The sequence below is a fragment of the Podarcis liolepis genome, assembly GCF_965112155.1.
Source record: "Podarcis liolepis genome assembly, chromosome: 5".
NCBI lineage: Eukaryota > Metazoa > Chordata > Lepidosauria > Squamata > Lacertidae > Podarcis > Podarcis liolepis.
Window position 1 is genome coordinate 32,746,187 of NC_139556.1, and position 25,374 is coordinate 32,771,560.

A 25,374-nucleotide genomic window follows, 5' to 3' on the forward strand; every position below is an offset into this window, starting at 1 on the left:
AAGGTCGGCGGTTCGAATCCCCGCGATGGGGTGAGCTCCCATTGTTTGGTCCCAGCTCCTGCCCACCTAGCAGTTTGAAAGCACATCAAAGTGCAAGTAGATAAATAGGTACCGCTCCAGTGGGAAGGTAAACAGCATTTCCGTGCGCTGCTCTGGTTCTCCAGAAGCAGCTTAGTCATGCTGGCCACATGACCCAGAAGCTGTCTGCGGACAAATGCTGGCTCCCTCGGCCTATAGAGCGAGATGAGCGCGTAACGCCAGAGTCGTCCGCAACTGAACCTAATGGTCAGGGGTCCCTTTACATTTTTAAGTCATAAAAAGAAACCCAGAGCAGTTTACAACAATCGTACATTTAAACCATACAATAAAAAAGTTAAAATCAGAAATCAGGTGGCAGTTGTGAGCTGACAGCACTAAAAACTTGGTTTCTTGTTGTTGTCAAATGAACCTTGCCAACTCATGGAACAACCAATGATGCTCTGCAGATGATCTCAGTGATCCAACTGGAATATAACCACCCACCCAAAGGACACCAGAGAAGGGACCAATTCAGCTCCCCTTAGGAGGAAGTTCCACAGGGTGCTGCGATCAAAAGGGCCCTGTCCCACATCCTACCAACTGTACCTACCTTCTTAGTGGGGTGCAGAGAGGAGGACTACAACTGATGGACAGGTTCATGTTGGAAGAGAAGGTTCTGAGCCATGTAGGGCTTTATATAGGTAAAATAAAATCAGCAGCTTGAATTTGGCCCAGAAATGAATTGGAAACTAATGTAAATGAAAACAAGACTAGAGCAATAGGGTCAGAAAAACAGGCACCAGAAATTATTGTGGCTATTGCATATTTACACCAGCTGTAGTTTTAGAACACTTTTCAAGAGGATCTCCGTGTACAGTGCATTGCACTAACCTAAGATGGATTTGACTAAGGGGAGATATGCTTTCTCCAGGAATAGATGCAGTTGGTATACTGGTTCAAGCTGACAAAAGCACTCCTAGCCACAGCAGCCACCTAGCCATCTAGGAGCAATGGCGGGTTCAGGAGCACCCTTACCTTTGAACCTAGCTCTTCTGTGAGAGTGCAGCCCCATCCAGAAAAGGTTCCAATCCCAGTTCACATTTCTACTAACCAATAATACTTGTGTCTTGCCATGGTGGCTATATTCTAGCTCCACTTTCGGAGGCAGTTGCTGAGAATCACAAGCAAGCAAAGTGCTGTTGTGCTCAGGTCTCACTTTGGGGCTTCCCATGGGCATCTGGTTGTCCTTTGTGAGAACAGGATGCTAGACTAGATGGGCCACTGGCCTCATCTGGCAGGCTCTTCTTATGTCTGCACATTCATTCCCTGTGCCTTTTGAACAGAACTTTAGTGCAAGGAAGCTAATAACTGGAGTGTGAAGATGTAACAAGCAGGCTATGAACATTCTCAGCCTGCCCAGTCATGTGTAAAGCAAATGAAGAGAACCAGAACCAGACATGCCTGATTGCCAGGAGATGACTTGACCCTCCATACTGTGTCTGTGTCTGTTTCAGTTAAACATCAACTCTGTATACAAACCTGCGAGCGCTGCAGCATCTCAATATACAAAAGACTGGGGGGTTTAAACACCAGAGTTTTAGCAATCCCATTATTTATGTGTTTGATTTAATTTCACCTATGAATCATTCCTCATAAAGCATCCCAAAGCGATTAACAATTAAAACAAGAAGGATGCATATAGAAGCAAATGTTAATCCAACATATATTACAGACTGGGATAAAAATATCCACTTAAAAGGCTTCAATGAGTGCTGAAGACAATAGAGACTGTGCCTGTCTAACACGCGAGGGGAAGGAGCTCCAGAGGGTTGGTGCCACACTCTAAAGGTTCAATTCCCACATCATACGGAATGGATCTCCTATTGACATGGTATCTGCAAGAGGTATACAGCACAGTTCTTGGTTGGCTGAGACAATCTTTTAGGTGTCCTGGTCCCAAGCTTTATAGGGTGTTGCACACCAGTACCAGCACGTTGAAATTAGCCCAGTAGCTAATTGGAAGCTAGTGCACTTATTTAGCATTTTAGACTCAAGAGTCTGCAGTATGAAACCCTGGGACTAGTCTGCACAGTTTAAGACTTGGTTGGGTCAGACCAAAAGTCCACATTGTCCAGTATCGTCTTTCCAACAGTGGCCAGCCCAATGTTGCGACAATAGGGTGTGTTGAATTTTTCAACTTACACTGCCTCTCAGTATTAACTCATATTTTTACAAGAAATTTAACTTGAGTCCTCAGGTGCAGCCTCCCTGGCTCTTCATAGACCCCCAAAGCCTTCTGTTTTTGCCTTGGAAACACTTGAAAATTACTTTTCACCCACCAAGCTGAATGCAGCCCATCAGATGTGCATTGCTATCCCACCAAAGTTTGCACAGGCTTGTAGTAGGAACATCGGAAACCACCTGAATGAGTCACACTATTGGGCCATCCGTCGCAGTATTGTCTACACAGATTGGCAGCAGTTCTCCAGGATTTCAGACAGGGCTTTTTTCCAGCCTCACTTGGAGATACTGGGGATTGAACCTGGGACCTTCTGTGGGCAAAGCAGATGCTCTACCACAGAGCTACAGCCTTTCACTTTGTGTTAGGCAGTCCTGTGGTTAGTCTCCCTGCTGTAGCAGCCTATTGGGGACTACAAAAACAGTATGGCTGTCAGGTAACTGGCAGAGCAGAGTTCACCTCCGGTACACCTGGAGGCTTATAACTCAGAATCACCAAGCAGAGGAATATGACTGAGTGGAGGGTCCCAAACTAGATAAAGCTGCATTGCTGGGTTCTTCTAATAAAATGTTTGGAAGCCACTTAGCTAGAGCTCTGTCTGCTGCTGGTTGTATATTATACTTGGATTCCATATTGCAAAACCAGAAGGGTGAGTCTCTCCATCCAGATCCACTGTACTTTTCACCTGTTTGGGTGTTTGAAATATTTGAGGCTTATTTGAAAAAGGGGCATAGTGCTGCACTTGCAGAATTTTGTGCACAATTGCTAGCAGTGCCCTGACCACAGATCTGTCCACCAGAACACACTCTATGGCACTCCTGGGCCTTTGTGGAGAAAGGAAGGCTCTGTCGTAATGCACACCCATAAATCTTTCTTGCACATACGTTATGCGATTCATGCCACACATGTTATATCTTTGGTCTTATTCCCATATGTGCTCTTGAGAGAGTGGCATCCATCAAAATATTTTCATGTAATTCATTCATACTGATTTTCTTGTTCTAATAAGACTGCAAAAGCTTCAGGGTTGCCCTCTCTTCTTTTCATGATGTCATTGCTGTGCTCCTTTGGCACCAGTCAGCTCAATCAGGACAAGATAATTAAATAAGCATATTCCCCATGGAATCATGAGGATAGCAGGAGGAAGTGCAACACAGGGGGCAAAAAGGCTGGTGAGTAGCACGTTTGTATACATACACTTGGTAAGTCACTTTGCCAGCAAGAATATTACTCGTATGTCATGCGCCTTTCTCGCTCCCTGGAAGGAGGTCTATCTTCTCCCCTGCTTCCTCCCGCCTTTCAAAGTGAAAATGAAGATTATATCAGTCTAAATGGAATCTGAACTGACAGGGGGTTGTGTGTTGGACTTGTTTATTATTATTTGATATTGCTCCAGGCAACATGTGTAGTACAGAAGAGACCACCCAGCGAATTTCCTCTGAGGCAACACAGTCTTTGCCCTGCTTCCCTAAGCATCACAGCTGTGTGGGTCAGGCTGGGCCAGGTAGGGATGCAGTGGGAGATCAGGATGGTGTATGGAAAAAGTTAGAAAACATATGGGTTGCACAGTGTGGTCTCCCATGGAGTTAAGCTAATTGGCAAAGTTGAGGTCTCTAGTGTTCCCCTTTTCTAAGTTTGTGTGTTTGGTTTTTGCATGGGACCAAAGTAGCAGCTGCTGGAATTGTGATCCTATGGCAGATCTGATCAAGCTGAGGGAAAGCCCTGATTTAATCTTAAATACTTCTCTGTCAGTTAAGTGTTTTAAGCAATATATAGAGTGCAGCTACTCACAAATATTACTGCAATTGGCTAATCCTAACCTTTGACCCAGGGACAAGCAGGCAAGCTCTGGTGCACTTTCAGTGAAAATAACCAAAGAAAAATTTGACGAGCTGGATGTTGTTGTTTTTAAATTCCACCATGTACTGAAGTGGCACTTTTCCATTTTAATTTTTAAGCGGCTTGGCTCCTTAGTACATGCCACTGCATTGGAAACTTCCGTGAAAACTCCAAACTTTGAATGTCGCCATTGCTTAGCTTTGCTGGATTTCAACCAATTACTATTTGAATTCTATGGAATGCCAATTTTAATACAATAAAATACAATATAAGAAACAAAAGAAGCAATAAAAATTCAAAAATACAGCATCTAACACAGTCATTGAGATTGCTACGACAATCAGAAAAATCACTGAGTGCTTTGCCAAGGCTATCAGTAATTTTTAAGTCACCCATTGTAGGGAGGGGGAGAGTTTGGGAACCACTCGTTTGAATCATCATTTTATTTGTTTACTCAACTTTCCTCCCAAAACTAGATCTCAATTTTAAGTCTTTTAAAAACATATATATAGGGAAAATTAGTTCAAAAGGAGCTCTGTAATGCCAGAAAGAGTTGCGGGAGCTGGAGGAACCAACACATGACAGCTGGCACAACTAAAACCTGCAGTGGCTTGCACTCAGAAGAGAAGAGAGTCCACACTGCAGATCCTGTGGCATGATGGGGGAAGCAATTAAAAATAAGTTAACTACGGTAAGTCCTATGGGGGTGGTGGTGAGGCAACCACGATGAAGTTCAATCACCAAAGCTCCTAGTGGGATTACATTCATCCCAAGCGCCAAGGTGTATCCAGTGATGCATGGACATCTTATGTCTGTTTTTTTTTACCAGACAATTAGTGTTGGTCCTCTTTATGTGTTGCAGGAGCAGGTACATTACCTTCCCTCCACCAGGTACATATGGCACGTGGTGGATTGACTGCACAGATGTGTTAAACAAATTTGTGTGATCTTTCTCGTCCCAAAATCATGCCTTCCCATAGAGCACCCACTTCACATATAGCCTGCTAAGTGCATACAAACTAAGGCAAAGGCTGTTTACACACTCCTGTTTCCTCTGCATCCATTGTGCTCCCGCTGTCGGATTGGGAAGCGGTGTACACATGATGTTAGCCACAATCCATATCTGTCCTGTTGTTTCTCATGCATCAAATTCTGTGTTCTGATGTATCTCCCCTCCAAGCCAACTTTGAAATGAATTGAGACTTGAGACAAGGAACTGTGTTTTAAGCCAGAAATGTGTACATAGCCCTAGAGCAGGCATAGGCAAACTCGGCCCTCCAGATGTTTGGGGACTACAATTCCCATCATCCATGACCACTGGTCCTGTTAGCTAGGGATCATGGGAATTGTAGGCCAAAAACATCTGGAGGGCCAAGTTTGCCTATGCCTGCCCTACAGATCCACAGGAACTCTTTAGGTTGTCTTAATAAAAAAATGGCATGCTTGTGCTTTGGTGCTTGGATAGGAATTCTTTGGCACACACAAAATATAATGGACAAATTTATCCTTCTGCTAATTATGGGGATTTGGAAGACAGTGGTAGCCATTCTCATCTGCCTTTTGGGCAGAGTATCGCAGGCTCCAAGAGACAGCAAGCTGACTATTTGAGGGATGGATCTGTGGCTGTTCTAAAATCAGTTGTGCTAATTAGTGGTTATCGGAGATAAACGTCATCTTGGGTGGATGCGAGCTTGGTTAGAAGAAAGTCCTTTCTGTATGTTTAAGTATCTCACAAATATGTTGAACAGGATTGTGAAGAGCCAATTACATGGAAGAATTATAGACCCTAAAAAAATACACAGGAACAACTGTCTTAACCCAGATTAAATGGTTAAGAAGAAAAAGAGAATCCCAAAATATCATGTAAGAAAAAGAGAGTGCTTCATCTTTAAAATACAAGCTGAATGTGGATGTTAAATGCCACATCAAATTAGTTTTATTATGAAAAGACTAAAGCATCTATCAAATGCTGCTGTTCTGCTCACGCAACAGAACTTCCTCCTCCTTTCCTGTTCCCTGAAATCCTCTATGCACCGTCAAATTATGCTCCATAGGATTGGGGGGATCCTAAAGAACAGATTTTGAGAGCATGCGGGGAGATGAGAGGAAGCGGAAGTGCACCAAGGAATACATCTCTCCCTTCCTAATGAATGAACGTCAGCTTTAGGGTGGTTGATATTTTAATTAGCATTCATAGCTAACTGTTTGTCATAGCTATCTCATTATCATTTAACATACTCCCAAATTTCTGAAAGTAATTGTGTCTCTGGGGGTTGTGGAATGCATTTGTCCTGCATAGCATAGCACATTGAAGGTAGTTTTCAAATTGTCCACTGATAGGATGCTTTGCTGCAGGACTTCATGAGAGAGGCCTACTGTAACCGCTAACTAATACCCCATAAATATCATCACACAAAATAGACACCTGTTACACTGGGCCTAAATACCAGGAGGAACCTTCTTTAATGACAATGCAAACCCAGCACTGCTCTCTCATACTCTGGGCACTCTGCAGGCATTCCAGTTGTGTCCTCCAGATCTTCCTCTATTTGGCTGTCTTTGTTCCCTGCACATTCCTAAAGGAGTGGCCCAGCCTGATCCCAACTGACTTCTTTTCTTCTTCATTTTTTAAATAAAAGTTTCTAAAACTTTGTATGTACAGATGTGTTTTAAATTAAGTGAGCCTATTACATACTACTTGTAGGACGCGGGTGGCGCTGTGGGTAAAACCTCAGTGCCTAGGGCTTGCCGATCGTATGGTTGGCGGTTCGAATCCCCGCAGCGGTCCCAGCTCCTGCCCACCTAGCAGTTTGAAAGCACCCCTAAGTGCAAGTAGATAAATAGGTACCGCTTTATAGCGGGAAGGTAAACAGCGTTTCCGTGTGCTGCACTGGTGCTGGCTCGCCAGAGCAGCTTCGTCACGCTGGCCACATGACCTGGAAGTGTATTCGGACAGCGCTGGCCCCTGGCCTCTTAAGTGAGATGGGCGCACAACCCTAGAGTCGGACACGACTGGCCCGTACGGGCAGGGGTACCTTTACCTTTTACCTTTATTACATACTACATACATTATTTCCCTGAAGAGGGAAGCTGGGAGCTTCCCATATGCATCAGAAGCTGCCCAGAAGCTGCATTCATGCGCATGGTGTTAAGGAGAATATTCTTCTATATGAGCAGCTACACTTGCACTTCAGCTCAGCCTTCAATACTCATAACAGGTAACATTATTCCAGAAATACATTCTGTTGCCTACCAGTGAGAGTTCCTTTATATTAAATGACTGTATCTACTTCCCTTCCACATTATCCTTAATTTTATAGAGGGTGATATAAAGAAGATGAACCTCAGAAACGCCTTTGATCTGAACATCTTAATGAATAGCAAGACGCAGGCATTACAGGATTTACTGCGTGGCTCAGGATGTAACAGCATTGCTGAGTTAAATTGCTAGAGATGATAAAGGCATCTATAGTTTTGAGGGGGATATCAAGGGCATTTCTAATTTCCTCTTCTTATACAAGGAAATTTGCAGCACTTGTGGTGAATAGTAAAATACGAATTTTCCCTACCACAAGAACTTTAGTTCATGTATCTTGTAGGGGTATTTTATTTTCCCTTCCCCATTCCTGAGATGTCTATATATTTTTTAATTTTTTTAAAAAAAACCCAAACAAATATAAAATGTATATTTCATTTTATTCTGTAAAGGTTGAACATTTACTTGCAATTCCACATAAATCCTCATATGAACATTTAAAAATGAAAAAAAGTGGAAAGTGAATTCCCGATCAAGAACAAAGCAGTGCCCTGCCAATATTTGCGCCTGTGTCTTAGGTCTACTTTTTCTCCAGAGTCCTATTGCTGTGAAGGTCCCTACTAACCTTGTGGAAAGGATGGGGGCATCAGGATCAAGTGTAGGCATTTTTCTTCATCCCACTAGGCCACAAAGAATGCATCTTGGGGAGGGGGGGGGGTCTACCTCTTAATCCAGTCTGAGTGCGTTGAATGATTCTGATAAAATACTTTTATGTTTGAAGCAATGTGATGTGACAAGACATCACCTGATGTTGTAGTCATCCAGTGATGAGCATACAGGTGTGAACCAGCTCATAATGAATGGAGGTCCATTATTTAATTGTGGATTGTTGTTCTTTTTCTACTTTCCCACAATGTGGCTTCTGGGATGTGAGATCCCATATAACAATTAAATTTCTCCATACATGCCAACTATTTTCTTTGCAGTAATGGTTGAATAAACTGGAACAGTCTTCTAGCTTCAGTTTAGGTTCAAAATGGGAGGTGTCAAAATCATACAGCATGTCTTTTTTCAATGTGAGCCAAAGATATTGGCCATTTAATTAAAATGACTCATCATTTATATTTTTTCCATCACTGGAAACCAAATTGTCAAAAGAATAATTCTTCTCATAATAGTTCAGCTGCATCCAATCAGCAACAAGAAAATGATGTGCTCTCTCTGTCTCTCAGATTGTGGATAAGAACTGAGAGGATCACACAAGTAAGCTTAAACACATGAATGAGAATGTGACCTAGCCTTTCTGCCAATTCCAGAGGTTTCTGATTTAAAGCTCTCTGATTGTGGTTCACCTCCAGTTCTAAAACCTATAATGCAACGCAGATGTTGTTAGGGGGTGACTGATGGACGGATGCAATTAATTTCCATTTCTCCATTGAGATAGAATACTGAAGTCTGGCGAATGTATTTGTCATGGTCCATCAAATCTATGAGGAGAAAATGGTAACTTGATCTTTGACCTTTCCCTCATAGATCATCATAAATTCATCAGTCTTTCTAATCAGACTGTTATACTTAAACAGTCCCCTGAACTGGAGCATTCATGACTTTTGGAGCAGTGGTTCATTATGGTCTGGTGGTTAAAGAGGGTTTAAAAACTCAGTTCAACATTTTTAACTGAGGTCAACAAGAGGTTATACATCTAATAATAATAAAAAGAGAAAGGTTCTCTCTTTCATCAGGTAGTCAATTGAGTGTCATTATTTGCTGCTGCTGAAGGAGCATTAGAGAACTGATGTGAGGCATGAGCCCTGAGAGGACCCAGCCACCCCCTGGAAGGACAATACCACCTGCTCATTTGGCTGTGACTTTCAAGAAAGTTGAATGGTCTGGGTATATCTTAGAGGCGTGCCATGGATCCAGCAAAGAGTGAAAACTAGCCAGCTGCTATAGGCTATAGGTAAAAACAATTAACACCTAACCCGGGTGATTCGTACCCCCTTTTGGATCTCTCACTAGTATAACATTAAAATCAGGATTAATGGGCAAAAAGACTAACTTGTGTAATGGTTATGATGGCATCTCTGAGCGAGATGCAACTCTCAAAGCCCCACAGACCTTTTCTTTAGTCAGTCCATTTGGGGCATTGCTAGGTATTTAAAAGACTAGGTTCCTGGGGCCAAAGGATACAATGTTCAGTAAAAAATGTGCACATGCTCGTTTATATGTATAAGCAATTTTGGGCTACCTCAATTCCTGTTCTCCTAGTAATCCATCCAACTGCCCTGTAAGGTTGACCACCATGCATAAGGTTGAGGTTGCAACTCCTGGTTTTTTGATTCACAGCTCACACTTTAACCACTACACTACATTCGTCCTCACAAATCCTTGCACTCTGTATCCCTCTAAACAGTACCAGAAAAGCAATCATTTGTCACCAGCAAGATGCTGGTTGATCTCTGGAATAGAAAAATGGCACAAATGATTGACATAATCATTCCCCAACCCTCTCTCCCATCAGGAAGTGCTCAAGCTTCTTGGATTCTTGAGGAACCGGGGGTGATGAAGCAACTGGAAAGAGTTAGAGCAAAGCTGGAGGAAGACTTGCAATGAATCTGACTGAGAATGGGCTAGAGCTCATTTTGGGAACTACCCCACAGCACTCATCTACTTCGCTGCCAATGTTGCATTAGCACAGTGCTGGCCAACAGAGATTTTCTTTAGGAGGTCTTATATTTGAACATCTTGTGTAGTGAGGAGGAACCTTTGGATGCCAGCTGTGATCAATCTGCAAAACACTTTGTTGGTAAAGTCACTCATATTCCCTTACTTAGACTCCACATTTAGAGCAGGATCAGTGGTTGTGACCGTAGCATCTGCTTGTCATCTTTTAATGTGTATGTTTGCTTGGAGGTTAGAGACCAACCACATGCCCACTTGATCCTTGTCTATTCTGGCTGGTGAAAGCCAATAAAGGAGGCCTGACTGATTGGGTGGCTGGAGTTGAATGCATCTGTTATGGAAGGTGTGGTACCATCTATTTTAAGCAAAGCAGTAGAAAGACCTCTGCTTTTTTATATATATAAAAAATCCTCATTGGACTGCTCTTTGTTCCCCTCACTCCTCCACTGAACAAAGGCTATTCAAGCATGTACCTCAGCACACTGGCCATTAGCTGCAATGGGGCATCCATGTTTAATTATTTATGTATTTATTCCTATATTTATTAGTCATCTAACAATTAGTATCCTCTGGGAGACATAATAAAAACAATAAAACCACATAATGCAAAATACAATTTTAAAAGACAGCATTAAAACAGTTAATATAAAACATAAAAAAATTCCTTCCTGTAGCACCTTAAAGACCAACTAAGTTAGTTTTTGGTATAAGCTTTCGTGTCTGAAGAAGTGTGCATGCACACGAAAGCTTATACCAAAAACTAACTTAGTTGGTCTTTAAGGTGCTACAGGAAGGAATTTTTTTATTTTATTTTGACTATGGCAGACCAACACGGCTACCTATCTGTTAATATAAAACATAAAACGGTTAGAAGCCACACAGTAAGTGGCAGTGCCTTATTATATGAGCCCCTAAGCCTTTACCAGACTTATGAAGAGGGGTGCCAACCTACTTTCCTTTTACATTTCTGCATCCCATTTGTGCATCCAGAGCCCAGCACCTCCCCAGGACTGCTCCTACAGGTTACTTGCGCTTGTCAGTATGTTACTTTTGGAGCCCTGGAGAAGAATGCGCTGATTCAGTGTACATATGGGAGATGCATATGACCTTCCGTAGGATGTAATAACCAGCATGCAGTGGTGCAAGTGTGACTGGCCAGTGTGGAGGTAGGAGGGAAGCGATCCTTGCCTGAATGTTCCATTGTGTTGCAGAATTAAATTGCAGAATAATAGCTGCACCATGACCACTAACAATCTACTCTGACAAATTCAGCAATATTGAATGTACGGAATCAAGTGCCTTCATCTTGCCAGAGAGAGAGTGGGCGGAGTTATGCCAGAGGCTGCAAGAAAATTCCAGGGCATTTGACTTACTTTCCAAATTTGGACTTGATTAATTTTTCAGCGCCGTTACTTGTCTTACACCCCCAAACCCCAAAGCTGGTTTTGAAAGTGTCGGTCTTTTTATGCAGTGTTGCTTCTGCCTCCATGATTGGTGATGACTTTCATAAATATATTGTGTGTCCCTGCACTGCCAGTTTAGCAGCAAGCAGACTGCAGAGGTAGATTTAAGGCAACACAATTGGTTCTGCCGCACTGGGTGCCAAGCCTGGGGGGGGGCATTGCAGGGTGTCACAACTATGATGTAGATGTAGTGAATTGAGCAGAATGGAAGGCAAGAGACTGGGTGGGTGGGTGCAACAGGGCCCCGCTGAAATTTGAAACACCAAAGTCCACCCCTGCAGACTGCCATGAGATTCAAATGGTGAAATGGAAAAAGTTGGAAAACTCATCCTTTTGCCAGTCTTTTGTTTCAGGGCTGACACATTTGCCATCCCATTTAACTTAAAAGGCAAGCTCTGTTAGCTCTTGCCTCATATGAGTGAGTCTAGTATGTGACCTCTTGCCTTTAATAAGAGTCTAGAATATATGAAAATCACTTACAGCTTTGACAGTTGTATTAAGTATCCCATTTCCCCTCCTTGAAAGGAAACCACAAAAAGGTATTTAAATCCGCTTTCTACTAGAAATATCCGTGAACATTTTGAGGAAAGCTCAGGAACCTGATGAAACGAGTCTGTCAACCTAAGCCCCAGATATTTTTACACAGTTAATCAAATATTTCAGTATATATTCTCTTCAGCTATACAAATTGCCTATTTTCAAAGGGTGTTTCCAAAGGCATAGATACTATGTAAAGGAAACATATTTTGAAAGGACTGACTGCTCCCCTGTGATCAGAGAAAGAAAGAAAATATGAAAATTATCACACAGTAAAACAGCCTTAAAGACTAACAAATATATTGGAGAACAAAGTTTTGCCACAATATTATTTTGTCTTTGAGGTGCCACAAGAGTTGAGACTCTCTGGTTTCTGCTGCTGCAGACAAAACCAGCCTACTCTCTAGAATTTGTCATAGTAAAATTAAAAGCTGTCCTGTGGATTTGATAGTGCAAGGGGTGTTTCCACTAGACCCAGCCAACACATTTATCTTTCAGGAGTATTTGAACCCTGGATTTAGGAAAACAATCCCCCTCTCTAGCTATCACATAATCAGTCCTCCTCCCTACACCCTCCAAGGAAAAATATACTTCCTGCTTTCTTCCTTGCCAACACTGCAGGCCAAAGAAGACAAGCTTTGCCTATCCAGAGATTCCTGAGGCCCAAACTCTATTGCAAAGCACATCTGAGGTAGTCAAGTCCCAAGGCCTAAACATTGTCATATATTTGGTCATTTTTAATGTTTTAGTCAGTTAGTCAGCTTCAATATTGACACTTTTTCTGTGGTCATCCCATTTACAAGATAGCTGGGGGTGAGAACAATTCACTCATAGATTTGTCAAGCTTCATATTAATGTTGCCATTCCCTAGCACTTTTATATGAAATATAAGTTCAGAATATAGCAAAGCCAAGCAGGGTCCGGTTTGGTTTCAAATTGGAAGTGTTGGGATTCCTGCATTGCAAGGGGTCGGGCTAGATGGATGACCCTTTGCATTCTTTCCTACAATTCTATGTATGATGCAGCGAAATTTCTTCCCACATCATGATTAAAATTTGGTAGGGTCGTGACAACCCAGTTAAAGTTGCTTTGGGATTTTTTATTTGACCTGTGTTGAGTCCAGATTTTTTTGGCTTGGGCATGATGCCCTTATTGCTCCCTGCATTATAACTGCTCTTATTGTTGTTATTTAATTGATATACTACTTAATGCCAAAATAGGCTTCTACATTATATTTTCATCTTCGTGTGCTTTAATCTGCATATGAATGCATATAGGTAAAAGGTAAAGGACCCCTGGACAGTTAAGTCCAGTCAAATGCAACCACGGGGTGCAGTGCTCATCTTGCTTCAGGCCGAGGGAGCTGGTGTTTGTCTGCAGACAGCTTTCCGGGTCATGTGGCCAGCATGATGAAACTGCTACTGGTGCAATGGAACACTGTGATGGGTGGCAGAGAGCATGGAAATACCATTTACCTTCCCGCCACAGTGATACCTATTTATCTACTCCTGTTGGTATGGTTCCGAACTGCTAGGTTGGCAGAAGCTGGAACAGAGCAACAGAAGCTCACCCCATCACGCGGATTCGAACTGCTGACCTTCCAATCAGCAAGCCCAAGAGGCTCACCATAGCGCCACCCACTCCCTTTTATGAATGCATGTATTAGTGAAAGTAACATGCCAAATGCATGAGCATTTTTGTGCAAATTTGTCCTAATATACACATTCTTGCATGCATATTAGGGGAACTTGCATGCAAGAATGTGTATATTAGGACAAATTTGCACAAAAATGCTCATGAATTTTCATGAGGACTTAAAACAAATCTCAAGCTGATATGGAAATGTGGAGAACTGAATTTAAGATGGGAAAATATGAGAAACTGTGGAGAACCAAAATTGACATATTCGCCTATTCTTAGTGGAGAATGTAAGTGCAAACAGTAGGTGATCTCCAAATTTGTCGTACTCTGAGTATGACTGTTGGATATCACCCAGTGTCGTTTGGAAACACAGTGGAGACAACATTAGCTGTTCGAATCTAGTGTTTTCCTTGCTGAAAAGATTAAACATTATTTTATTAAACATAAAATAAGTCAGTTATAATTGCCACTTGTTTCTGCATGAGAGCCTAAACCACTGTTCTGTGAGAAGCCAGGTTAAAGGGCAACTTGAAAGTTATTTTGGCTTGACCATTTACAATTTGACTATGAGGGTAGCAGAACAGGGTTTTTATTGTCTCCATGTAAAGCCAAAGTTATGGTTATGCACAGGTCACCCACCTTAGTCCATAGTTCTAACAGTACATTCCCCATTTTCAACCCTGACAGTTGGCCTTTCTCATGCACTTAGATACTTAGCATCTGTCTCTGATTAGTGAAGCTGGTGGCTAAAATCAATAGACCGTCTTAGCTGTAAAATATAGCTCCATCCTCCTGACTTCAGCTATCTGTTAGAAAATTCACTTCAGGACCTACTCCTCCTCCTCCTCCTCCTAATGTGCAAATTGGTTTACAATCTTCCAGTTTTCCGGTTGTTGTATTATTTACCTGTATTAAAAACTACTTTTTCTTGTTAGGGATGCTTAAGGATTTTGTGTGGTCACATTTTTGAAGGAACCAATCTGATTAACACTTCCTGAACAAAGTGTTCAGCAATGTGTATGGAAGCCTGCTCCTTCATGTGAGCTTCCTTTTCTGAATTGAGGTAACTGTTAGTGTCTGCCATTAACCCTGATGTCTTGTACAAAGCTATCTATAAATCATGTTAGCATGTTCACAGAACAATGCCTTCAGTTTGAGGACAAAGTTTTTCCACCCTACTGTGATTTAGATGCAATGTAAACACTGCTCTGTAACCTTTTTTATTTTAAGTGCCAACAGTCTGGTTCCATCCTGGTTCAAGCCCATTTGTTCAGGCCTGGCCTGCTCCAAAACATTCTTCAGGGCCTAACAAATCCAAACCGCTTCTCCCAACACCACCATTTTTATAGGTTTTGTTGAAATATAGCAGGCAATGCAAAGAAAACAACAGAGGGGGGAAAGACATAGGGGCAGTGCAAGAAGCTGGATATTATCTTAATAAGAAACAGTTGGTACATAGAAGATTGTCAAAATAACCAAATTCTGTGAGTAAGATAGAGACTTTTGTATATGCAAGTTCAAGGTGTATGAAATAAAGTCCCACAGATGGTGTGAAATTGTTCTGGGTTCTCAATACTCCTAGCAACACATAGGTTATGTATTATTTTTTCAGTGATGGCCAAGGTCCACATATTTTTATACCACATGGGAAACTGGAGATCTTGTAGCATTTTCCATTTCTGTGCTACAGAGATCCTGGCAGGAGCCAGGAGCCAGGTTAAAAGTTCAATAGATTGAAAAGTTTTCATCGGGTCATCATCCCAATAATTCAACCAAGAGATTAATGGAGAAGACTGGATAGGATGTTTCATTATATTAGATATTTTCTGATAAACCACAGTCCAAAGTGATGAAGCTGGAGGGCATTCCCACCAAATGTGAAATTTCCCCTTGTTCCATGCCCTCACCCACCGTCTTGGGTAAGGTGTGAGGTTCCCAACACCACCATTGAGACTACACAGCTGTGCCTGTCTAGCTGGCTGGTTGTGGTGGGGAAATGAAGTGTTTAAGAACTGCACAAAGTGGCAGATGGAAAGGTAAGTTGGTGAATGTGATAGCTGATGGATAAATTAATGTAATATGTGTGCAGTAAGGTGAAAGCTGGGTAGGTTTTATTTTTTAATTGCATGTGCACTCAATTCTTCCCACAAGGAGGTAAAGATTCCATATTGGGGTTGTCCCATTATTTAATAGAAACTAAGTCTATCTGAATCAGCTAGCTAACTGTCCAATTAACTGTTTTAACTACTGCATTACCCTGACTATCCACTTAAGTAGCTTTTGTAAATTAAATTGTATATACTGAGACAGTACCCAACTCGGGAGTTCCAAAGTGGTGTATACAGATAGCCAGAGAGAGAAAGAGAGAGAGAGGATGGGTTTTTGACTGCGAGATCCATGTATCCCTACAAGGTGAGACAAAGCTGAGTTGCATTTTGCAAGCTGTGTGTGAAACGCTGCTTGCCGGCAAATACGTAGATTGTGCTGCTGACAGAGGTCTGCCTGCAATATGATCATATCTTTGAGTGTGTTGGGCTCTTCCAAGCCACTGAAGAGCAAATAAGGTTTCTGAGTGGCAGTCCAAAATTCCCATATGATGTCACTTAGTGGCTACTGTAATGGATTATGACATCATCATATATGGTATTACTTTATTTTAAAAACAAAGAAAGAAAGTCTTGCCATTGGGGATGCAAAATGTTTTCAAAAGGGCTGCCATCTGCTTGGAATCAGAAAAGTTCCACCCTGGGTTGTGCCTGGATTTGATGCTGAAAATGGAAGTGTTAAAGAAAACCTTACATTTTAGATGCAAAGGAGAGACTGTACTGGAGAATACACCATAAACATGCCTTTGGGAACAGCCTTAGAGCATAGCTACATCAAATAAGAAGCATGTTCTGCCACCAAAAATGGCAGACTAATCATGTCCCCCATGTGTCATGTGTTGTACCGTATATCTCCATATCCTGACAGCCTTGGTCAGTATTGTCTAAGCACTCTAAACCAGGGATTTTTAAACCATTTTCCAAAGAAGCTTGGTGCTCCATGAAAGTTTGTTAGTCAGAGTTCCATGATGAGAAGAATGGCAAAAAGCTGCTCCAAAGTGCCATGGCTAATTGCCTCCTGCAAGGTGCATATGCAGAAGGGAGTGCTAGCTGCATTCTAAAATGCATTTGCAGCCCACTTTGGTTGATGACTAGGATCAGGAGCGTTCTCCAAAATTTTCTGCCACACACAAAAGATGAATTGATGCAGGTGAAAGTTCCTTGAGGGTTGATAATCTTGAACTCCACTGCTCTAAATCAGACATTTCAGTTACTGTCCTGTATTAGTTGATGTACTGTATATGGTTTTTGTAGCATCAAGGTAACAGGAGCTCTTGTAGTGCAAAACCTAAAACACACCACCTTCACAGCTTAACATTTCCATGCTACTTTTGAGTGTTTAAAGCTCCTTGTACAAATTATTCAGTAATCCTTACAGCTTTGTAATAAGGGTCAGTGTTGTTATTCACGTATTGCAGAATCCTGATAAGTTTATGGCTAAGGTGAGATATGAACCAACCACTTGCCAGTTCATAATCCTACTGAAAAATGATGGATCTGTGGAGAAAGATGTTATTAAAGATGCTATCAATAGAGTTCAATAGCATTAACACATTCCACCATGATAACTATTTTTTCTTTCTCTTTTCTTTCAGGCCCCCCTGTAAGTACCAAAACTTACATCTGTGTGTGTTGTGAAGAATGCATCTGGTGGTAAGATGACTGGGCACTGGGGGAGAGGGAGGAACATTCCTGAAACATCAGGAATTCTTAATGGACAGAAAGGGCTTAACTGATAAACTGCTGCTGCTCTGATTCACAAAAGATTCAACTGCCTGTGCCACCTGCTCTTCCATATTTTTGGTACCTGTATATTTTGTTGTGGGAAGACTAGAAACATTCCGAGGCTCTCGCAAGCTTACTTAGAGAGCATTTATTTTATGACATTAAAAAATATCTGGGAGATCCAGGGCAAAAAGTTAAGACGGGTGCAGGGGAAATAAGAAAACTCTTATGTCCTCTCCGCTGATCTCCTTGCATCTCTCTCACTTTGTGTCCTTAAGAAAATGCAGCAACTAACTAATTTCTGAAAACACTATAGTTTTACAGACCCCAAGTGCTGCAAAACTGCTTGGTCCCAATAGTGCCAGCATGAAGTAGTCTGCCATAAAATGCAGTCAATGACAAATGCATTAGCCCAACGTGTGTACATCTGTCCATGTATCTGTTTCATTCACACTGCTGCCAGATGTCCAGCTGGCACGGAGCATGGCCAGGGTGCATGTTGCTGGATGTGATCCTGCTCTTCCTTACGTGTCTGTGAACATGTAAGCAGGGAGGATCATGGGAACTCCTTTCTGAGTCAGGCCATTGGTTGCTATCTACTCTAACCAACCAGTTGTCCCCAGTCCTGCTACCTAAGCTTTTTTTTTAACTGAAGATGCTACAGATTGGAATAAAGATATTCTGTATGCAACATGTGCACTCTATCCACTGAACTATGGCCCCTTGTGAAACCAACCAAAAGGAAATTTGGAAAAAAGGAAAATATGCATTACATTTACCTGGGGTCTGTATACAGACTCTAGAATATTTGTCATTTAGACTGCTGTGTGATTCCTATTAGCTGTATGTGGTAGGGGCTTAAAACAATGAGCCCAAACTCACTGTTCATTGCTAAGCAAAGAGTGTGATGTTTATGTTGTGAATTATGGCATTTGATTTGCTACAGTTGGCCATGACTGCATTATTTTCTGGCCATTGATTTTCCTGTCTTTAAACCAATTTGGTGGGTGCATGGTGCTTATTTTCTTGCCTTGTGAACAGATTGGTGATTGTGTGTGGTATCTGTCTTATATAAATAACTTAAAATAATAATTTAAATAACTTATAATATACTACTTGCATTCGATGTTTTTCTGCTTCGTGTTGATTTACAATGCCTCCTCATACCTCCATACAGAATTTGTGACCATGGGCCTCCCGTGTCTAGACTTTTGAGACATTTCGGGATCTCAGACTTGCTGGAAGTCTCTCATCTCATTAACTTTAATGCCCAGACACGTAGTCAGAAGAAACACAACATACTCGACAAAATATGGCCTGTTTGCTTCACATCTTCAAGAGCTGTTTGGAACCCGCATTCCAAAGCCGAGAGGCTGAGGACTTTCTTAACAATGCTGATTTGTTGAACAAAACCCAGAAGGGTTTCCTCATTCATGTAGCCTTGTACAACAGCGTTGTGTAGGCTCAAACCATAGCTGACACCCATTTGTTGCACAGGCTATTTGACTGTCTCCGCCATGGGCATATGGTTGTGTCGTCCAGCCAAGAATCAAGCTATCAGACCTGGCTTGCTAGAGAGATGCTTTGGGCTGTAATTCTGTAACCATGTATTTATTATTTATTTGTGTTTCACAATTGTACCATGCCTTTCCTCTAAGTTGTTCAAGATACAGCAGAGGTGGGTTTAGGGCAGCGTGACTGGTACCCTAGCAAAGGGGCCTAGGGGGCACCTTCCCGCCTTCTTCTCAAAGTCTAGTAAGTGCTGGGCTTTGGGAAGGAGGTGTGAGGGCTCTAGCAGGGTCCTAGAGACCTCCTGTCTCCTCCCCAAAGCCTAGTTAGTGCTTGCCCAGCTTTGGGAAGGAGGCAGGAAGACCCTGCCAGAGCCTCACACCTCCTTCCCAAAGTCCTGCACCTCACTTGGGAAGGCAGTTTTGGGATGGAGGGGTGTCAAATTTTGGCCTCGCACAGGGCTTCATATTACCAAGGTCCGCCCATGGATACAGTATACAAAGGGTTATCTCCTTTTATCTTGTAGGCAACCCTTTCAGGTAGGTTATTCTGCTGGGACAGAGAGTGACTTAACCAAAGGTAGTTTCACGGCTTGCTAGGGATTTTGAACCCTGGTCTTCCACATTCAGGTCCAAACACAATATCTGCTTTAACAGAAAGGAGTACATGTGCCTGAAGAAATTTAGAGCTGAGCCAAATGTTTTATTGATTCCTTTTCTGGCTCAGACATGGGGTTTTGGAGAGGGACAGGCAGAGGTTTTCATGAAACCGCACACACACTTCACCTATTTTCACAGCTGTTGCCACTTGTTTATGATTATATGTGGTATCATTCTAAAGCCAATTCAGAGTGAGGGCATAAACAAGGAATATTTTCCCCTGCTCTCACACTGGCATCTTCTGAGTAGGAAGCACCACAGGAAACTGCCAGGCAGAAGCAGGGAGTTTAGAAGCTATTGTAGCAAATGGAGCAAGCATTTTTCATATGTTTGTGTCCCTTATAAATCACCAAACATCCCCTCCCCCCAGCTTTGCAGCTTGCAGCCAGGGTGGTCAAGTTGTGGGGCATTTTGGCTCAGCGCTAGTAAATAGAATTGGACAGTTGATGTGCTTAAGAGTTTTGCATTCCAGTTTTTTACGCAAATTGTTTCCAGCAGCGACCTATAGTATTGATACAATATAGTCCTCCTGCCATCATCCATCATGTGTGTGCGTGCTTAGACGCAGGGTGGGGGGAAGAGAGAAAGGATCTCTTTAGCTCCTTCTTTTATTGTAACTTTCCTTTGAATCGGTCACGCCTGAAGAGGAGTCACGCCGACAACATATTTGAACAACTGGCTCTTTTGAAAGACTGCAACATATTTGAGCAAATAGCTGTCGTTTATCCAAGGACTCTCCTTCTCACTCACGTAGGGTGTGCTTGTTCTGTGCTTGTTTGCTGCACATACTCTCCTATGCTAGAATGAATCTACATGGACTAGTAATGCCAATTAATCCCAGTGCAGAAATATACCTGCTGACTGCACAGCAGTGGGAGTGAATAGTAGCAGCGGGTGTGGTTCACAATTGTACTCAACAAGCTACATATCCTTCTTTAGTGAGCCCCACATCTTTGTCTAGGATACACAAGGCTAACTGCACCAAGTCAGTTGTATCTGGCCCAGTCTTGTCTACTCTGACTTCCAATAGCTTGCCAGAGTGTCTGGAAACTCCTGGCTTCCCTGTCTATGATCACTTAACTGGAGATGCCACAAATTAAACATAGGGCACCTTATCTGCACAAATAATGTGCTCAACCGCCACTGGAGTGGTATTCTTCACATCCAAGATTCAGTTAGCTTATGTCTTTATTGTTTCTCTGTACCAATCCAATTGCCCATGCTCCTTGTGCCAACTTGTCCTTTGCTGTGTTTCTTTTCAGGGTCCTTCAGGAAGACCTGGGCTTCCGGTAAATATTTTTCCCCCTTTTTGTGTTTCTCCTCCTCTCTTCTTCCTTTCTTGCTAGCTGCCTAAAGTCTGTAAATGCTGGGGAGGAGATAGCTGACTACCCATTGCAAAAGAACATATTGTCAGATAATAGGTGTAGACGATATAGTACACTTTAGAGGTTTTGAACTCACATCAGATTCATCCTCAGCCAGCATGGCTACTGCTCAGTCCAGTAACATCTGAAGGGTGCCATGTTCACCTCTTCTGCTGTAAAGAGAACTGGATTTCAGTGGGACGTGCAGACTGACTCAATGTCAGGACAAAGGTTCTAGGTATAGAATTTCCCAAGTCTTTCTTGTAACGGAGAGCACACATTTCCTTTAAGAAGTTCTTTTGATTTCAGATGAGCTCATAGCACTTTAGGCTATTTCCTTCCCACATTGCAGTTTTCATTCTTGGAGTTGCTTCTGCAAACCACTCCTGCAGAAACATACAAAGGATCTATATCTTGGTCTACTTACAAGTCATATAATAAAGCTCTCAGGAGTTTTCAGATTCTTGGCATACCCAGCATTGACTTGTGAGTAGGCAGAGATGTAAATCTGTCCTATATCATTAAGCGTGGAAAGGATTTGCAGGTTCAGTTGAATAAATACCATTGTGTGAGGAATGTGTTCTTAATGATGCAGAAATAGAGAGCTGACCTGTTTGGCCCACGTGCAATGGAAGCACCAGTTCATTAGATTTTTTTTGGTGTTGTGGGTTGATTTCCTTCAGGAATTTGTGGCACAACATTCCTTGAGCAAAAAACCATGCATTTTATGGCTTGGGTTTAGCACAAACCAAGCATCAGGAAAATGTAATGAGAGAGAAGACACATCCTTCCAGCCCACATTCAGACACTGGCATTTTGGGAAGCTGCTAGTCACATTTATAGCACAGTTAAGAATATAAAAGTTGCCTCATATTGGACATCCCATTGTCTATGTCAGGGGTAACCAACACAGTGCCCTTCATATGTTGCTGAACTGCAGTTTCCACCACCTCTGACCATTGGCCCTGTTGGCTGGGGCTGATGGGGATTGTAATCCAAGGACAGCTGGCTGGCTACCCCGGGTCAATGTAGTCTAGTGCTGTGATTGGAAGCATGTTGATTGTGACCCTGATTTTAGAAGCTTGGAGGAGCTTCCCCACTTCTGGTACCTAAGATCTCTTGATCTGGTTGATATAAGTTTCATTGCCACCATTGATTTCACTTCCTGGAAATAGTAGTGGCTGATAAGGGGGTATGGAAAACAATACCACTAAGCAACTATCAAATGGGAGGGGAACATCTGGGGCTTACCAACCAATATCTATTGGGAGTAGCCTGGGCAAGAGATACTCATGAAGGCATGTGCTGGTAGTTTTGTGCCAATTGTGTAATTAGTCTGTAATATCCACATGGGTATGGTGAACTAGCCAGTCACCAAAACAGCTGCACAGTGCTACATGTGAGGCACTATTGTTTTGGCTGCTTTCACCAGGTCATGGATCACAGGCACCCCTCTCTCACAACCAGCAGTGGCGGTCACTTGACCACTTTCTGCCCCTCCGTAACTAGCTGTCACTGCTGGAATGGAAGTTGTACCTAGCTTACCTTGGGTGTTTTTGCATTTGCCCGGCTGGGATAGGATCTATTATCAGAATCCATTCCATTATCCTTCTACGTTTGCTAGGTAGGAACATGGCTAGTTCATTAAATCTCTTCTTAATGGACACATCCCCCATTCCTATTTGTAGTTCCTCTCAAACAGCAAAAGATGTAAATATTCTTTTCCCACCTTGTTGACAGCTTGCATTCTTCTTTCCCCTCTAAGCTTGTTTATATGAATAGTCTTATTATCAGAGATTAAAAACAAAACCAGCATGGTGCCGGTCACTTTTTATGGGATTTGTAAACACATACCCAATGCTAATCCACATGGAAATCAGGTATTAGTGATAGTCTGTGGACATGATGGGTCACAAAAAATATGCCAGAGGGACTTCATACTGGAGGACTGACATTTCCCCCTCTAATCTAATCTAATGATAAGTTACTGACTTCAGAAGCTAGTTCACTCAGGGGAAAGCGAAAGAGCCTATCTATCTGAACAATTATAACCACAATAAATGTACCACTGTTTTTCACTGTAAGTATGGGAGTATGATATTGGAAGTCAGTTCTCTTTTTTATTAAAGGGACGTTTCTCGGGGCAGAAGTCAGTTTTAGCTCCAACATGGGGTTGGTGCCAAAAACCATAGTCTCTTGTTGAGTTTTCTCCCCAAAAGTTTTAGAAACACCATCCCATCAGATGTCAAGGAGTAAAAGAACTATACAAATTTTAGAGGACATCTGAAAGTAGCCCTGTATCAGGAAGTTTTTAATGTTTGACGTTTTATTATGTTTTTCTATGTGCTGTAAGCTTCCCAGAGTGACTGAGGAAACCCAGCCAGATGGGTGGGGTATATATAATAAAATTATTATTATTATTAATGTACAAAGACACCCATGATAGTCATCTACCCTGGCCTGCCAACAACACAGCCTACACCACAGTCAAGGGCTGGGGAAATGTATAACATGATGATGTCTTGATTCTGTTCAATATGCCTAAACATAACAGGGACGAGTGGGAGAACTTGAAGCCGGTGTATCATTTTTGTTGGCAGCTCAGTCTGAAAAGCATAACATTTAGTTCTGTTCTTGCTTGCTGTTTTGTCAGTGTGTATAAATATCTGAGCTCAAGATATATGACTGGGCATCCATCAATTGCAAAGCATGCCTTCGTACATTAAAAAACAAAAACCTTGTTATATACATGGACATGATAATGGAAAAACATCTGGGAAAGCTGAGCTGTTTATCAAGGCACGTACAAATTAGTAGTGTGTGCATGCCTTGTACTCAGGTATCTATACCTCAATTCAAAATGTCAAGTAAGAAGCTCTCCTACTTTTTATTTCTTGATTTCAATTTGAATTAACCCATGTGCTATGGGATCTACCTGTCCAAAAGGTTCAGCTTTGATAATTAGAGAGCTTTAGGATTAATTTTCTGAAATTCGGGAGTAAAATGTGTTCAGTTTCAGAAATCAGTTTGGAAAGTTCTTCTCTAGAAAGACCATACAAGGGTCGGACTTGAAGGTAGTTCAGATCTTAGACAGGACACCTTTGGATAAAATATCCCTCAAGTGTGACTTTCAAATGCAAAGAAATAAAAATAAGGGACCTTTGTGGAACAAACTTTGTGGAATCTTAGGGGAGAACATCAAGATAGGCCCTTGTTTTTCATGTGGTTGTATAGTGTGTTGGCTGCTTTGGTGATGAAAACCTTAGAAACACATGGTAGGCAGGCAGCCAGGCAAACCATGCTGACTTATTAAGCTATGAAGGTTGTGCCAATGCACTGTGAGGGGTATAAACATTACTCATGAGTGAGTGTGTTTCTTGGCATTACATGATAGGCATCCTGCTCTCTTAAGCATCAGTAATTTATTCTGAACATCATAGGCAGGGATGTGTGTGTGGTGTGATTCAACAGGAATCTGGAAGACAGTATTAGGTTCAGAATTCAACTTCTTGATAAGATCAGCTTTATTTCATTGTCTAAAAGCATGTTGCTAGCCTTTAGGGTTGCAAAGATATATATGAATGTTTTTGCACAGAGAGGGCAGGGCATGATGCAATGCACATTGTTCAAAATAGAGAGTCCATTACCAGACATAAGACTCATAAATGCTAGAATATACGTCGTGACTCTCGTATACATCCTTACCTAGGAGTAATTTCAAATGAACATAGTGGGACTTAATTCTAAGTAGACATGCATCCACTATGAGGTTGCAATCCTGCCCCTTCTTAGTTGGGAGTAAGCCCCAGTGATTTCTTAGTAGCCATAGTTAGGACTGCAGCCAGGAAGATCTGAAAATTCAACTTTTTTCCAGCTTACAACATGCACCTTTAAAGCAAGTAATTTCTATGCCCCTTAGTCAGTGGCAGACCTTGGGATCTCAAATTTCAGCAGCACCCTGTGTGACACCAAAATTTGGCACCCCTTCCCTTCTTGCGCTCCATTGTAAATCATGGTTGTGGCATCCCTGAGGCTCCACACCCAGTGTGACCAAACTGGTCATACTCCCCTAAATCATCCTTTGCCTTAATAATATCTTGAACAACATTTTGAAAAAGTGTAGAACTGATTTTCTCAAATTAACTGATACAAGGATTCTTTAGCTGTGATTCAAGGGCTTCTGGTGCATTTTTCAGGGGCATGTTGATGCCACACTGCTAATAAAAAAGGAAAATGCTAAAGAGCTATAGATTCCTGTTAGTAGTTCTACCTCAGGCTGAAGAGGCAAGCCACAGAGAAGCTGCTTGTTTCTTTGACAGTGCAAGGTTTTTTTTTAA

At 42.0% G+C, this 25,374-nt stretch overlaps 1 protein-coding gene across 9 annotated transcripts in view; it reads left to right on the plus strand.

Annotated features, from left to right (window-relative positions):
• The window catches only part of COL13A1 (collagen type XIII alpha 1 chain), a gene marked incomplete at its 5' end in the record, with an annotated part of 200,991 nt that overhangs the window by 83,139 nt on the left and 92,478 nt on the right, over positions 1-25,374 (plus strand). For all 9 annotated transcript variants that reach the window (XM_083503100.1, XM_083503099.1, XM_083503097.1 and 6 more), the window contains one exon: positions 20,936-20,962. The remainder of the gene's footprint in view (positions 1-20,935; positions 20,963-25,374) is intronic.